We start from the raw sequence: 15,675 nt of genomic DNA, 5'->3' as shown, positions 1-15,675 counted from the left end.
AGAGAATCCTGGAAGGGGTGGCTGAGTATTTAAACTAGGTGAGTGGGGGGAGGATAATAAAGCAAAGAAAGCAGACAGTGGGATGGATAGGTTAGAGAGGGGTCAGGACATAATGGCGGGTGGAGAGGAGTCCTGTGGGGGGACGTTAAGAACAGTCGATAAGGAGATTCATGCGTTACAAACCAGCTGTAAAAATAAATGTAGCCCGAAAAATTGTAATCCCAATAATTCAAAAAATTCCATTAGCCCCAATAACTCAATAACTACAATAAGCCCCATTAACTCAAAAAATACCATTAGCCCCAATAACTTAAATAGTACAATTAGCCCTTATAACTCAAAAAATGACATTAACCCCAATAACTCTGAAAATCCCATTAGTGAGACTATATGTGTAAAACTTAATGGAAATGTAAAGTGTATGTTCACAAATGCCAGAAGCCTAGCAAATAAAATGGGGGAGCTTGAGGCCTTGATACTGGAGGAACATATTGATATAGTTGGGGTCACTGAGACATGGCTGGACTCCTCGCATGACTGGGCTGTTAATCTGCAGGGGTTTACATTGTTTCGCAAGGATAGAATGAACAGAAAAGGTGGTGGAGTCTGTCTGTATGTAAGAAGTGGTATGAAAGTCAATGTGAACGATGCCATAGTGTGTGATGATTCTGAGGAGGTGGAATCACTGTGGGTAGAATTACAAAAGGAGGGAAATACTGAAAAAATAATATTTGGTGTAACTTACAGACCCCCTAATATCACTGAAGAGATAGAAGGTCGGCTGTATAAACAAATAGAGAGGGCCGCCCGGGCAGGTACAGTGGTAATAATGGGAGATTTTAACTATCCAGATATAGATTGGGGCCGGGGGTTGGCTAAAACTACAAAGGGGGGAAAATTCCTAAATTTATTGCAGGATAATTTTATGGGCCAGTTTGTGGAGGACCCAACAAGAAGTGATGCCTTGTTGGATCTGATCATTTCCAACAACGCAGAGCTGGTTGGTAATGTAACTGTGCGGGAAAACCTTGGTAATAGCGACCACAATATAGTTACTTTTGACTTAAAATGTAGAAAACAAAGACAGACGGGGAAAGCAAAAACATATAACTTTAAAAAGGCAAATTTCCCTGGGCTGAGGGCTGCACTACAGGACATAGACTGGGGGGAGGTGTTCTCAAATACTGATACAGAAGGTAAATGGGACATCTTTAAATCAACTCTAAATAACTATACAGCTAAATATATACCAAAGGGGAACAAATATAAACGATTAAAACTAAATCCTACATGGCTGACAAATGAGGTTAAAAGAGCAATAAACAACAAAAAAATAGCCTTCAAAAAATACAAATCTGATGGGTCAGCTATAACATTTAAACAGTACAAGGAGCTTAATAAAATCTGTAAAAATGTAATAAAAACAGCAAAAATTCAAAATGAGAGACAGGTGGCCGAAGAAAGCAAAACTAATCCTAAATATTTTTTTAGATATATAAATACAAAAAAACCAAGGACAGAGCATGTAGGACCCCTTAATAATGATAATGGGGAGGTTGTCACGGGCGATCAAGAGAAGGCGGAGCTACTGAATGGGTTCTTTAGTTCTGTATATACTATGGAAGAAGGAGCTGACATTGGTCAGGTCAGTGCTGGTAACACATCATATAATGTATTGAACTGGCTTAATGTAGAGATGGTACAAGGTAAGTTAAGTAAAGTAAATGTAAGCAAATCTCCAGGGCCGGATGGACTACACCCAAGAGTTCTTAGAGAGGTAAGTTCAGTAATATCTGTACCCTTGTTCATGATATTTAGAGATTCTCTGGTGTCTGGTATTGTGCCAAGGGACTGGCGCAAGGCTAATGTGGTACCAATCTTCAAGAAGGGCTCTAGGTCTTCGCCAGGCAATTATAGACCGGTAAGTCTAACGTGCATTGTGGGTAAATTGTTTGAAGGACTTATAAGGGATTACATACAGGAATACATAGGGGATAATAGTATTATAAGTGATAGCCAGCATGGGTTTACTAAGGATAGAAGTTGTCAAACCAATCTAATTTGCTTTTATGAAGAGGTGAGTAGAAGCCTTGACAGAGGAATGGCTGTGGATATAGTGTTTCTGGATTTTGCCAAAGCATTTGATACTGTCCCTCACAGACATCTGACAGGTAAGTTAAGGTCCTTGGGCTTGGAAACTTTAGTTTGTAACTGGATTGAACACTGGCTCATAGATCGTACCCAGAGAGTGGTGGTAAATGATTCGTACTCTGATTGGTCCCCGGTTATTAGTGGTGTACCCCAAGGTTCAGTACTGGGCCCGCTGCTGTTTAATTTATTTATCAATGATATAGAGGATGGTATTAACAGCTCTGTTTCTATCTTTGCAGATGACACCAAGCTTTGTAGCACAGTACAGTCTATAGAGGATGTGCATAAGTTACAAGATGACTTGGATAGACTAAGTGTCTGGGCATCCACTTGGCAAATGAGGTTCAATGTGGATAAATGTAAAGTTATGCATCTGGGTACTAATAACCTGCATGCGTCGTATGTCTTAGGGGGGATTAAACTGGCAGAGTCACTGGTAGAGAAGGATCTGGGTGTACTTGTAGATCACAGACTACAAAATAGCATGCAATGTCAGGCTGCTGCTTCCAAAGCCGGCAGGATATTGTCATGTATAAAAAGAGGCATGGACTCGAGGGGAAGGGACATAATACTCCCCCTTTATAAAGCATTGGTACGGCCTCACCTGGAATATGCTGTTCAGTTTTGGTCGCCTGTTCATAAAAGGGACACTGCGGAGTTGGAAAGGGTGCAGAGACGCGCGACTAAACTAATATGGGGCATGGAACATCTTAGCTATGAGGAGCGATTAAAGGAGTTACAATTGTTTAGTCTTGAGAAGAGACGTTTAAGGGGGGATATGATAAACGTATATAAGTATATAAATGGCCCATACAAAAAATATGGAGAAAAACTGTTCCAGGTTAAACCCCCCCAAAGGACGAGGGGGCACTCCCTCCGTCTGGAGAAGAAAAGGTTTAGTCTAAAGGGGCGGCACGCCTTCTTTACCGTGAGGACTGTGAATTTATGGAACGGTCTACCTCAGGAACTGGTCACAGCAGGAACAATTAACAGCTTTAAAGCAGGGTTAGATACATTCCTGGAACAAAATAACATTAATGCTTATGCAGAATTATAAAACTACATCCCTTTCCCTTATCCCCTTACATCCTTCCCTTCAATCCCCTGGTTGGACTTGATGGACGTATGTCTTTTTTCAACCATACTAACTATGTAACTATGTGACATAGATGGTACTGCAGTTCATGAAAGACTTAATCTGGAATAATTCACTAATAATGCAAGTGGTGATACTGCACTTAAAACATCCCAGAGGAACAGATAAAAAACTGTTAGCTGTGGTCTGCTTATTATTCTGTTTTAATTTGCTGGGAGCCAACATATTCTTTAATGATTTTGATTTGCGAAATGTAATATTCGGTTTTGCTGGTAAAATATCTTTTAAGTAGGGGTCTAGTTTTAAAATACCCCAGTGTTTCAATAAAATCTGTCTAATTTCTTTATGATCAAAAACTTGAGCACGCTAAAATCACAGTTATGTTGTTTAGCAGCATGTCTGGATACACTATGTAACAAATAGCCATTAGTGACGTTAGCCCAATGTTTGTTAATACGGCATCTAAAGGATTGGATGGTATGGCCAACGTACTGGAGGCCACATGGACACTCCATAAGGTTTATGACATCGGGCTAACGTCACTAATGGCTATTTGTTACATAGTGTATCCAGACATGCTGCTAAACAACATAACTGCAATTTTAGCGTGTTCAAGTTTTTTCCTATTGAACACATATATAGGGGTACTAATCAGCATTTTAGCTCTCTGAAAAAGAAAGAAAATGACTGGATATAGCGTTTAAAAACCCTGGTTCCTTCTGGCCTCAACGAATATATTGAAAATATACACTTACAATTTTCCACCTTACTTGCTTCGTATAATACCTCCCATTTCTCATCCCTTCTTTTATGTAATATTAATTTAATGCATTCTCATAATACTATGTATATTGCAGAATGCCCCCCAGTACATATATTTTATTAAAGATATTATATATATTTTATCTATCTTTGTTATTATGCTTTACAATATGACATGCTATTGTTCTTCATCATTGCGCTGCTACGACATGTTTGCTGCTATTTTTCTAGGAATCTGTATATATATATATATATATATATATATATATATATATATATATATATTTTTTTTTTTTATTGCCTTATGTTTTGCTGCTTTGACATGGCTGTCTACGTATATTTATGGTGGACTGCCACTGCCATACTATTGCATTAATAATAATTTGCTGTTTTACTGATACATCAGATGGTTTAACACGCCGGTCTGTATTACAGACCATTTATTTACCCGAGCGTCAGTGCTTGACACGATCACACCCTATCGTTCCAGCCAAGACATTAGAGAGAGTATGATGGTGCAAGGGTTAAGGCCACCGGACCTCTGGGTATCCACTACTAGTCCCAGCAAGTCACCAAATTAACCCTTAGATAAACGTGTTTCCACCAGAGCTGCCTTCAGAAAGGTGAGCTCATATATTTAGAGATCAAAGACCAGAGCTGATTAATTAAACATTTAATCTGATAAAAGGTATCACAGTGCTAAATATTTTTAAAAAATACAGGAACAAATGACATACAGGTATAACAATATATAAAAGAGTTTAGCAAGACAAGTTCAGAAAACAAAAAAGAAGTTCTTACAGCATGATGGTATAGCAGTCCATGAGAGTGCCATTCTTAGGATGGTCTTATTAGCTTGTGGCACAGCCTTGAACAAGCTGAGTCTAGCATTGTTTAAATATTATATCTGATTTCTTGGGAGGGAGACTCCATTCCCCCCTCCCCTCTGATCCCTCTTCTCTCTTCCTGACCCCTTATCTGTTTGATTATATGATGGGACCCGAGTGCATGACTTCAAAGGAGAAAGCAAACAGCCAGACCCCCAATAAAATGCAACACACAAACCCACAGTCTGAATGACCTCCACCCCCAGGTCTTGGATAACACCTCACACACAGTTATAATTTATAATACACATATAGGATTTTAATAATCAGGCCTTGGGTCTGACAGTGCTGGTCTCTTATTCTCTTAAAGGTTACACATATATTTCTTATATTATTATATCTGTCATTATATATTATATAGTTCCGCACTAAGAGTTCTTTGTACTTTTATTTTACTTCAGATGCCTCCTCACATTGATACATCCTTATCATTTATTCTATCACTAAATATGCCCTCTATTACGGGATTATTCATAAGTACTCACCAACAGGTGTTCTTTCATATCTTCCTATTCTCATCCTAAGCCGTTCCCTTACATCTATTATCCCCTCCTCTGAGATCTCCATCTTTTTTTCTCTGCGCTGTTAAGGGCCTGTACTTTCAGCATAGCTATCTGCCAGTAAGATCTGTCATGTGGCCTCATTTACATTTTACATTATAAACATCTGGCGTAATGCCTATTCATTCATAAAAATCCACTGTGCCCCGGCTGCTTACACACTGTTGTTAGAAGCATTCCATTCATAAATTGCTGCCAGTACGTTTGCACAAACACAATATATTTTCTGTTATTTCCCAGCAATTTATATGTTTTATTACTAAATTTACAGATGTCCGTTTATATATAAATTTTATCTTATACATTTTATTAGATGTTTTTTTCCAGCAAATCTTAATTTTTTACATTTTATCCGGAAGGATTTCACTTGATTACATCCGGGTTCAATTACGTAACCAGTTACTTTATTTTGTAATGTTTTTAAATAAGTATTCTTTTATAATAATTGTTTTCTGTAATTTTACTATTTCTTATATGTGATTTCTTTTAATGACATTCTTATTCTATTTCTATGTACATTTATTATGCTGGGCAAATCACTCCCCCTCTCTATTGGCACCTCTTTTTGAATATACATATATATATATATATATAGAAGCTATGAATTTGCCATGACACACATCTGCAAATGATAAAGGGTAATGAAATACCCGAAACGCGTCTTGCCTATGTATGACATGTAGACTGACTTTTTCAATAAAGAACCGTTTACTAACCAAGATATACATCTCTGCTTTCTATGGGATAGTGCCACTTTTTTATTTATTTTTTTCCTATTTTCTTTATACCTTCCCGGGAGGTAGTAGAACAGGTGTTCCTGGAGACGGCGGCAGTAGCAGTCAATTTGTGCAGACTGTTGGTGGGAAAATCAGCTATTTGGCGGTGTGGCAGTTTTTCATCAAGCATCCGGAGAAGCTTCACATAGCCACATGCAAGATATGTTCATCAGAAGGTGAAGCGTGGCCAGGGTCCCAATATTGGCATTACGGCCCTGCGTCAACATATGCTTCGCCACCATAAAGCAGCCTGGGAGAAACATGCCTCCGATGTAGTGGTCCAGCATGCTGCATCATCCAGTGGCACACCACTCCCTCTTTCAGCCAGCCAAGGCTCCACACCCTCAGCCGAAGGGAGCTGTGTGTCATACCCTCCTTCTGTCGCTCCAGATGCTCCTGCTCCTCGTACTGTTAATCAGCCATTTCACCAACAATCCATCGGCGAAGCCATGTCCAAGAGACAACAATATGCACCCACTCATCCAACGGTGCAGAAGCTGAATGTTCTCCTGTCCAAGTTGCTGGTGCTGCAGTACCTCCCTTTTCAAATGGTGGACTCTGCACCTTTCAGAGAAATGATGGCTTGTGCCTAGCCGAGGTGGAGAGTGCCAAGCCGTCATTTCTTTGCGAAGAAGGCAGTACCAGCCCTGCACAATTTTGTGGAAGAGAAGGTGGTCCAGTCCTTTGAGCCTGTCGGTGTGTACCAAAGTGCACGGCAGCGCCGACGTCTGGAGCTGTAACTATGGTCAGGGACAATACATTGTCCTTTACGGCTCACTGGGTGAATGTGGTTTCTGCACAGCCACAACCCCAACTTGGACAGGTCCCACCGCTTCCTCCTCCACGCTCTCAGCCCGTTGGTCCAGTGACAGTGTGCGACTCCGCCTCCTCATCCTCCACCATGTCCTCAGCCTCCACTGCCCAGACAAGTCTCAGTGGCCCTTCAGCATACCATGCTTGCAGGGCACGGCGGTGTCACGCTGTTCTTCACATGGTTTGCCATGGCAAAAATAGTCACACAGGGGAGGAACTGCTAAAAGTCATCGTAACGAAATTGGAGCATGGCTTACTCCACAAAAACTGGAAATGGGAACCATGGTGACTGACAAAGGGAAGAACATCTTGCATGCGCCGTGACTGGGAAGGCTGAGACATGGGCCCTGCATGGCACACGTGTTCAATCTGGTTGTGAAGCAGTTCCTGTCCCATCAAGACATCTTAACAATGGGAAGAAAAATTTGCATACATTTCAGCCACTCATACACCGCAAAGCACACCCTCCTTGAGCTGCAGCGTTAGAACGGTATCCCCAACATAGTCTGATTTGTGACGTTGCCACACGTTGGTCTTCCACCCTCCATATGTTGGACTGACTGTTTGAACAGAGAAAAGCCATCATCGATTTCTTGATGATCCAAGCGGATAAGGGTACTCCCCTGTGTAACTTCAATGTGAACCAGTGGCCGCTCATAGGTGACACCTGCCGTTTGCTCAGGCCCTTTGAGGAAGCCAAATTACTAGTAAGTTGCCAGGATTACAGGATGAGCGTCATTCCACTGCTTCATTTCTTACAACACGTATTGAAAATGATGGCTGGTAAGGGCACTGGAGAAGTGGCGCCTACATCTCACAGCCACATGAGCCCTGTGGGGGCTGAACTGGAGGAGGAGAAGGGGGAAGGGCACAGTGGAGCACCAGAGGAGCTAGAGGGTTATGAGGAAGATGAGACAGAGGACCCAGATATACCGTGGCAGGATGCAGTGGAGATGGAGGCAGGGAGTCCCCCTGAGTCACTTTCACAAATAGCGCGATGCATGCTCACCTGCTTGCGTAGTGACAGCCGAATTGTCACCATTCTGCAGCGGGATGACTTCTGGATCTCAACCTTGTTAGACCCTCGCTACCACCACAAAATAGGGGCCTTTTTTACACCAACTGAGAGGGAGGAAAAAATGACCTACTACAGAGGCATCCCATGTAGTCAGTTGGCCGATGCCTATTGGCGCCATTGTCCATCCTCTCGCAAGTCTTAATCGGGGGGGCCCTGTGCTCACCTTCCACTGCCAGGGCTGCTGGGGAGGGGTGGGGTGGCAGGAACAGTACCAGCTCCATCAGCAGCAACCTGAGTCTACAGTCGCTAAAGAGTAGCTTTCTTCACTCGCATTGTGAAGCAACTCATCAGCAGCAGGTACAACTGGAGCAGGACCTGAACCAGCAGGTGGTGGCATTCCTTCACATGCCCATGCCGACACACCTTGAAGATCCGCTGGACTTCTGGGCAGCAAAACTTGATTTGTGGCCGCAACTAGCAGAGTTTTCCCTGGAAAAGCTGTCCTGCCCGGCCAGTTGTGTGCAATCAGAGGGAGTGTTTAGTGTGGCGGGGGCCATAGTCACCCCAAGGAGAACTCGTCTGTCCACGAAAAATGTGGAGAGACTGACCATTGTGAAGATGAATCAGGCATGGATCAGCCAGGATTTTCAACCACCAATGCCTGATGCATGAGAATAGATTGACCATGGTGCCTCACCAACACTTATTCGCATATTATAGAATATAGAGAATATTCGCATTTCAAATTTTTATCCCGAATATCGCAAATTCGCGAATATTGCAAATATATTCGCTGTATATTCGAAATTGTGAATATTCGCTTTTTTCGCATATGTGAATATTCGCATATGTGAATATTCGTATATGCGCATGTTTGCATATGTGAATATTGACATGTTCCTTCTTTTCACTTGTGGGCCAATTGGAATGATGCAAATACACTTGTCAGAGGTTATCAACAACATCCCTAGCAACCAATAGTCAAGTTGCCCACCCCTCACTATTTTCTTCCTCGAATACATGAATATTCACATATGCGAATATAACGAATATGCAAAATTTGCGAATGTATATTAGTCTATATATTCGCAAAATATTGCGAATTCGAATATGGGCAATGCCGCTCATCACTATTCACAAATATGGATAGTGCCAAACAGATTTAAGGTGCAGCTCCCCAGTTACAAACATTCCTCCACATCAGACCGTTTTTCACCCACCTTCGTCACCGTGTACTGGTATTGCCACCCACCACACCACTCTGTCACTGGGTCACTTTCAAGACTCCTGATGCTGCTGCTGCCACCTCCAGGCTGTTTCATTCAGCCACTATATGGTCTCTTCTCATGCTTCAGCCAACTCCAGGCTGTGTCATTCATCCAATATATGGTTTACTGATGCTTCAGCCAGCTCCAGTCTGTGTCATTCAGCAACTACATGGTTTTGTGATGCTATATGGTCTCTCCATGCTGCCACAAACTCCAAGCAGTCATTCAACCATTATATGGTCTCTTCTGATGCTTCAGCCATCTCCAGGCTGTGCCATTCAGTCACTATATGTTCTCCTCCTATTGATGCCACCACCAGGCTCTGTCATTGTGCTGCCATGTGACTCCTTGTTAGATTTGGTCATTTTTACCCACACACCGCGGCCCGGGACACTAAAACTTGGGAGTTAAAAGTTCAATTTCAAAACCTTTAATTTCAATTTAAAAATCTTACATTTCTGTTTAAAATTCTTACATTTCAATGGTCTCCTCATGCTTCTGCTAACTTCAGGCTGTGCTATTCAGACACTAAATGGTCTCCTCGTGTGTCAGCCACCTCCAGGCTGTGCCATTCAGCCACTATATGGTCTCCTTATGCTTCAGCCAACTCCAGGCTGTGCCATTCAGAGATTAGATTAGGTCCTTTGTACCCACACAAATTTAAATCTTAAAATTAAATATAAAAATCATAAATTTCAATGGTCTCCTCATGCTTCAGCCAACTCCAAGCTGTGTCATTCAGGCAATATATTGTTTACTGATGCTGCTGGGCCTGGGTTTGGGAATAAAAATGTGGTTATGGTTGGTATGCAATTGCTACCCAAAATCTTCAGTTTAAATTTCAAAATTGATCTTTTAATCTTTGGGATTGTGAAGCCCTAGTGTCTACTCATGCAGCTGCCAACTCTTGGCTGTGCCATTCAGACACTATATGGTCTCCTCATACTTCAGCCTCCTCAAGGCTGTGTCATTCAGCCACTATATAGTTACATAGTTACATAGTTAGTATGGTTGAAAAAAGACATACGTCCATCAAGTCCAACCAGGGAATTGAAGGGAAGGGTGTAAGGGGATAAGGGGAAGGGATGTAGTTTTATAATTCTGCATAAACATTAATGTTATTTTGTTCCAGGAATGTATCTAACCCTGTTTTAAAGCTGTTAATTGTTCCTGCTGTCACCAGTTCCTGAGGTAGACTGTTCCATAAATTCACAGTCCTTATGGTAAAGAAGGCGTGTCGCCCCTTTAGACTAAACCTTTTTTTCTCCAGACGGAGGGAGTGCCCCCTCGTCCTTTGGGGGGGGGTTTAACCTGGAACAGTTTTTCTCCATATTTTTTGTATGGGCCATTTATATACTTATATACGTTTATCATATCCCCCCTTAAACGTCTCTTCTCAAGACTAAACAATTGTAACTCCTTTAATCGCTCCTCATAGCTAAGATGTTCCATGCCCCATATTAGTTTAGTAGCATGTCTCTGCACCCTTTCCAGCTCCAAAGTGTCCCTTTTATGTACAGGTAACCAAAACTGAACAGCATATTTCAGGTGAGGCCGTGCCAATGCTTTATAAAGGGGGAGTATTATGTCCCTGTCCCTTGAGTCCATGCCTCTTTTGATACATGACAATATCCTGCTGGCTTTGGAAGCAGCAGCCTGACATTGCATGCTATTCTCAAGTCTGTGATCCACAAGTACACCCAGATCCTTCTCTACCAGTGACTCTGCCAGTTTAATCCCCCCTAAGACATACGACGCATGCATGTTATTAGTACCCAGATGCATAACTTTACATTTACCCACATTGAACCTCATTTGCCAAGTGGATGCCCAGACACTTAGTCTATCCAAGTCATCTTGTAACTTATGCACATCCTCTATAGACTGTACCGTGCTACAAAGCTTGGCGTCATCTGCAAAGATAGAAACAGAGCTGTTAATACCATCCTCTATATAATTGATAAATAAATTAAACAACAGCGGGCCCAGTACAGAACCTTGGGGTACACCACTAATTACTGGGGACCAATCAGAGTACGAATCATTGACCACCACTCTCTGGGTACGATCCATGAGCCAGTGTTCAATCCAGTTACAAACTAAAGTTTCCAAGCCCAAAGACTTAACTTAGGCTGGGTTCACACTACGTTTTTGCCATACTGTTTTCAATCCGTTTTTCTAAAGAAAACCGTATGGCAAAAAAACGGATGGAACAGTATGGAAAAAAAGTAAACTGTATGCGTTTTTAAACAGTATAGTGTTTTTATAAGTGCATACAGTTCTGTCAGTTTATATAGAAAAAAAAACATACGTTTTTGAAAATTTTGTCCATTTTTAATGGGAGGGGTCTTGGGTGGGGACTTTAGGATTCAAATGCGCATGTGCAAAGTAAAAACGTATACGTTTTCCCGTATGGAACCGTATACATGTGCGTTTCCCATTAACGTCCATGTTAAAAAAAAAACGTATGCGGTTGCAGTACGGTTTTTAAACCGGAGACAAAATTGTGGTCAACCACGGTTTTCACTCCGGTTTAAAAACCGTACTGCAACCGCATACTTTTTTTTTAACATGGACGTCAATGGGAAACGCACATGTATACGGTTCCATACGGGAAAAACGTATACGTTTTTACTTTGCACATGTGCATTTGAATCCTAAAGTCCCCACCCAAGACCCTTCCCATTAAAAATGGACAAAATTTTCAAAAACGTATGGGTTTTTTTTCTATAAAAACTGACGGAACTGTATGCACTTTTAAAAACAGTATACTGTTTAAAAACGCATACGGTTTACTTTTTTCCATACTGTTCCATCCATTTTTTTGCCATACGGTTTTCTCTAGAAAAACGGATTGAAAACAGTATGGCAAAAACGTAGTGTGAACCCAGCCTTACCTGTCAGACGTCTAAAAGGGACAGTATCAAATGCTTTAGCAAAATCCAGAAACACTATATCCATAGCCATTCCTCTGTCAAGAATTCTACTCACCTCTTCATAAAAGCAAATTAGATTGGTTTGAAAATTTCTATCCTTAGTAAACCCATGCTGGCTATCACTTATAATACTATTATCCCCTATGTATTCCTGTATGTAATCCCTTATAAGTCCTTCAAACAATTTACCCACAATGTACGTTAAACTTACCGGTCTAAAATTGCCTGGCGAAGACCTAGAGCCCTTCTTGTAGATTGGCACCACATTCGCCTTGCGCCAGTCCCTTGGCACAATACCAGACACCAGAGAATCTCTAAATAGCATGAACAAGGGTACAGATATTACTGAACTTACCTCTCTAAGAACTCTTGGGTGTAGTCCATCCGGTCCTGGAGATTTGCTTACATTTACTTTACTTAACTTACCTTGTACCATCTCTACATTAAGCCAGTTCAATACATTACATGATGTGTTACCAGCACTGACCTGTCCAATGTCAGCTCCTTCTTCCATAGTATATACAGAACTAAAGAACCCATTCAGTAGCTCCGCCTTCTCTTGATCGCCCGTGACAACCTCCCCATTATCATTAATAAGGGGTCCTACATGCTCTGACCTTGGTTTTTTTGTATTTATATATGCAAAAAAATATTTAGGCTTAGTTTTGCTTTCTTTGGCCACCTGTCTCTCATTTTGAATTTTTGCTGTTTTTATTACATTTTTACAGATTTTATTAAGCTCTTTGTACTGTTTAAATGTTAGAGCTGACCCATCAGATTAGAATTTTTTGAAGGCTATTTTTTGTTGTTTATTGCTCTTTTAACATCATTTGTCAGCAATGTAGGATTTAGTTTTAATCGTTTATATTTGTTCCCCTTTGGTATATATTTAGCTGTATAGTTATTTAGAATTGATTCAAATTGAAATTTGCCTTTTTAAAGTTATATGTTTTTGCCTTCCCCGTCTGTCTTTGTTTTCTACATTTTAAGTCAAAAGTAACTATATTGTGGTCGCTATTACCAAAGTTTTCCTGCACAGTTACATTACCAACCAGCTCTGCATTGTTGGAAATGATCAGATCCAACAAAGCATCACTTCTTGCTGGGTCCTCCACAAACTGGCCCATAAAATTGTCCGGCAATAAATTTAGGAATTTTCTCCCCTTTGTAGTTTTAGCCAGCCCCCGGCCCCAATCTATATCTGGATAGTTAAAATCTCCCATTATTACCACTGTACCTGCCCGGGCGGCCCTCTCTATATGTTTATGCAGCCGACCTTCTATCTCTTCAGTGATATTAGGGGGTCTGTAGATTACACCAAATACTATTTTTCAATATTTAATTCCTTTTATAATTCTACCCACAATGATTCCACATCCTCAGAATCATCACACACTATGGCATCGTTCACACCGACTTTCATACCACTTCTAACATACAGACAGACACCACCACCTTTTCTGTTCATTCTATCCTTGCGAAACAATGTAAACCCCTGCAGATTAACAGCTCAGTCATGCGAGGAGTCCAGCCATGTCTCAGTGACCCCAACTATATCAATATGTTCCTCCAGTATCAAGGCCTCAAGTTCCCCCATTTTATTTGCTAGGCTTCTGGCATTTGTGAACATACACTTTACATTTCCATTAAGTTTTACACATATAGTCTCACTAATGGGATTTTCTGAGTTATTGGGGTTAATGTTATTATTTGAGTTATAAGGGCTAATTGTACTATTTAAGTTATTGGGGCTAATGGGATTTTTTGCGTTATTGGGTCTAACGTTATTATTTAAGTTATTGGGGCTAATGGGATTTTTTGAGTTAATGGGGCTTATTGTAGTTATTGAGTTATTCGGGCTAACAGAATTTTTTTAATTATTGGGATTACAATTTTTCGGGCTACATTTAGTCTCCATATATTGACTGTGTATTGTAGGAAACATGTGGGTATCCTTGAGTTACTCTCCCAGCATTATTGCCATGTTGATACAAGACCAGTAATAAAAGGAATATTGCCAAGGACTAGCAGAAACAAGGAACTGTGGATACTGACCACCGGCTGTTGGAATTGACTATCCCAGGTGGTAGCTTTACCATTTTTAAGTTCCTCAGTTCCAGTAGGCTTTAAGTCGTTCATTCTTTGATGTGGTTCTTCAGTGGCAGAGTAGTGAAATTTCAATTTCAAAATCCTTAATTTCATGCTCAAAATCTTAAATTTAAAAATCATAAATTTCAATGGTCTTCTCATGCTGCTGCCAACTCTAGGCTCTTCCATTCAGACACTATATGGTCTCCTCATGCTTCAGCCAACTCCAGGCTGTGTCATTCAGGCAATATATGGATTACTGATGCTAATGGGCCTAGGTCTGGGCCTAAACATTTTTTATGGTAGCACTAGCTACCCTAAATCTTCAATTTAAATGTCAAAATTTGTCTTTTTTTCTTAGTCATTGTGAAGCCCTGGTGTCTACTCATGCTGCTGTCAACTTCTGGCTGTGCCATTCAGACACTATATTGTCTCCTCATGCTTCAGCCAACTCCAGGCTGTGTCATTCAGGCAATATATGGTTTACTGATGCTGCTGGGCCTGGGTGTGGGAATAACATTTTTTTTATGGTAGCACTAGCTACCCAAAATCTTCAGTTTAAATTTCAGAATTACTCTTTTAATCTTAGGGATTGTAAAGCCATAATGTCTACTCATGCTGCTGCCAACTCCTGGCTGTGCCATTCAGACACTATATGGTCTCCTCATGCTTCAGCCAACTCCAGGCTGTGTCATTCAGGCAATATATGGTTTACTGATGCTGTGGTGCTGGGTCTGGGCCTAAACATTTTTTATGGTAGCACTAGCTACCCTAAATCTTCAATTTAAATTTCAAAATTTATTTTTTAATTTTAGGGATTGTGAAGCTCTATTGTCTACTCATGCTGTTGCCAGCTCCAGGATGTGTCATTCAGCCTCTATACGTCTCCTCATGCTGCCAATACCTCCAGGCTCTGTCATTGTGCCGCTCTGCAGCGGTGATTCTAAAAGTGATGCCTGTAATCTGCATGTCATATGGAATAACAGTTTTATTTCAGTGCCTCAGCACACTCCATATGCGTTTTAGAACATAGCAAAGTGTTCTACACCCCTATTGAGGCTCTCTGCAGGCTAGAAATAGCTGTTTTTATTATAGATTTGCTGCGAATAAATTCTGATCTAACCAAATTTCTTTGAAAAATTTGGCGATTTGTCCGAATCGAATTTTTCAAAAGTTCGCTCATCTCTAATCATGTCCTTTCTCTACATCATACTGGATCTTTTAAATACTTAATCTCTTGTGTTTCCACCATCAATTAACATACTGAAGGCTGATGTCACAGATGGCAGTTTTAACACCGTAATGATACAGGGCATACAT

Source organism: Hyla sarda, chromosome 10 (assembly GCF_029499605.1).
Source record: "Hyla sarda isolate aHylSar1 chromosome 10, aHylSar1.hap1, whole genome shotgun sequence".
NCBI classification, from domain to species: domain Eukaryota; kingdom Metazoa; phylum Chordata; class Amphibia; order Anura; family Hylidae; genus Hyla; species Hyla sarda.
The sequence above is the reverse complement of the archived record's forward strand: the minus strand, read 5'-3'. Positions refer to the sequence as shown.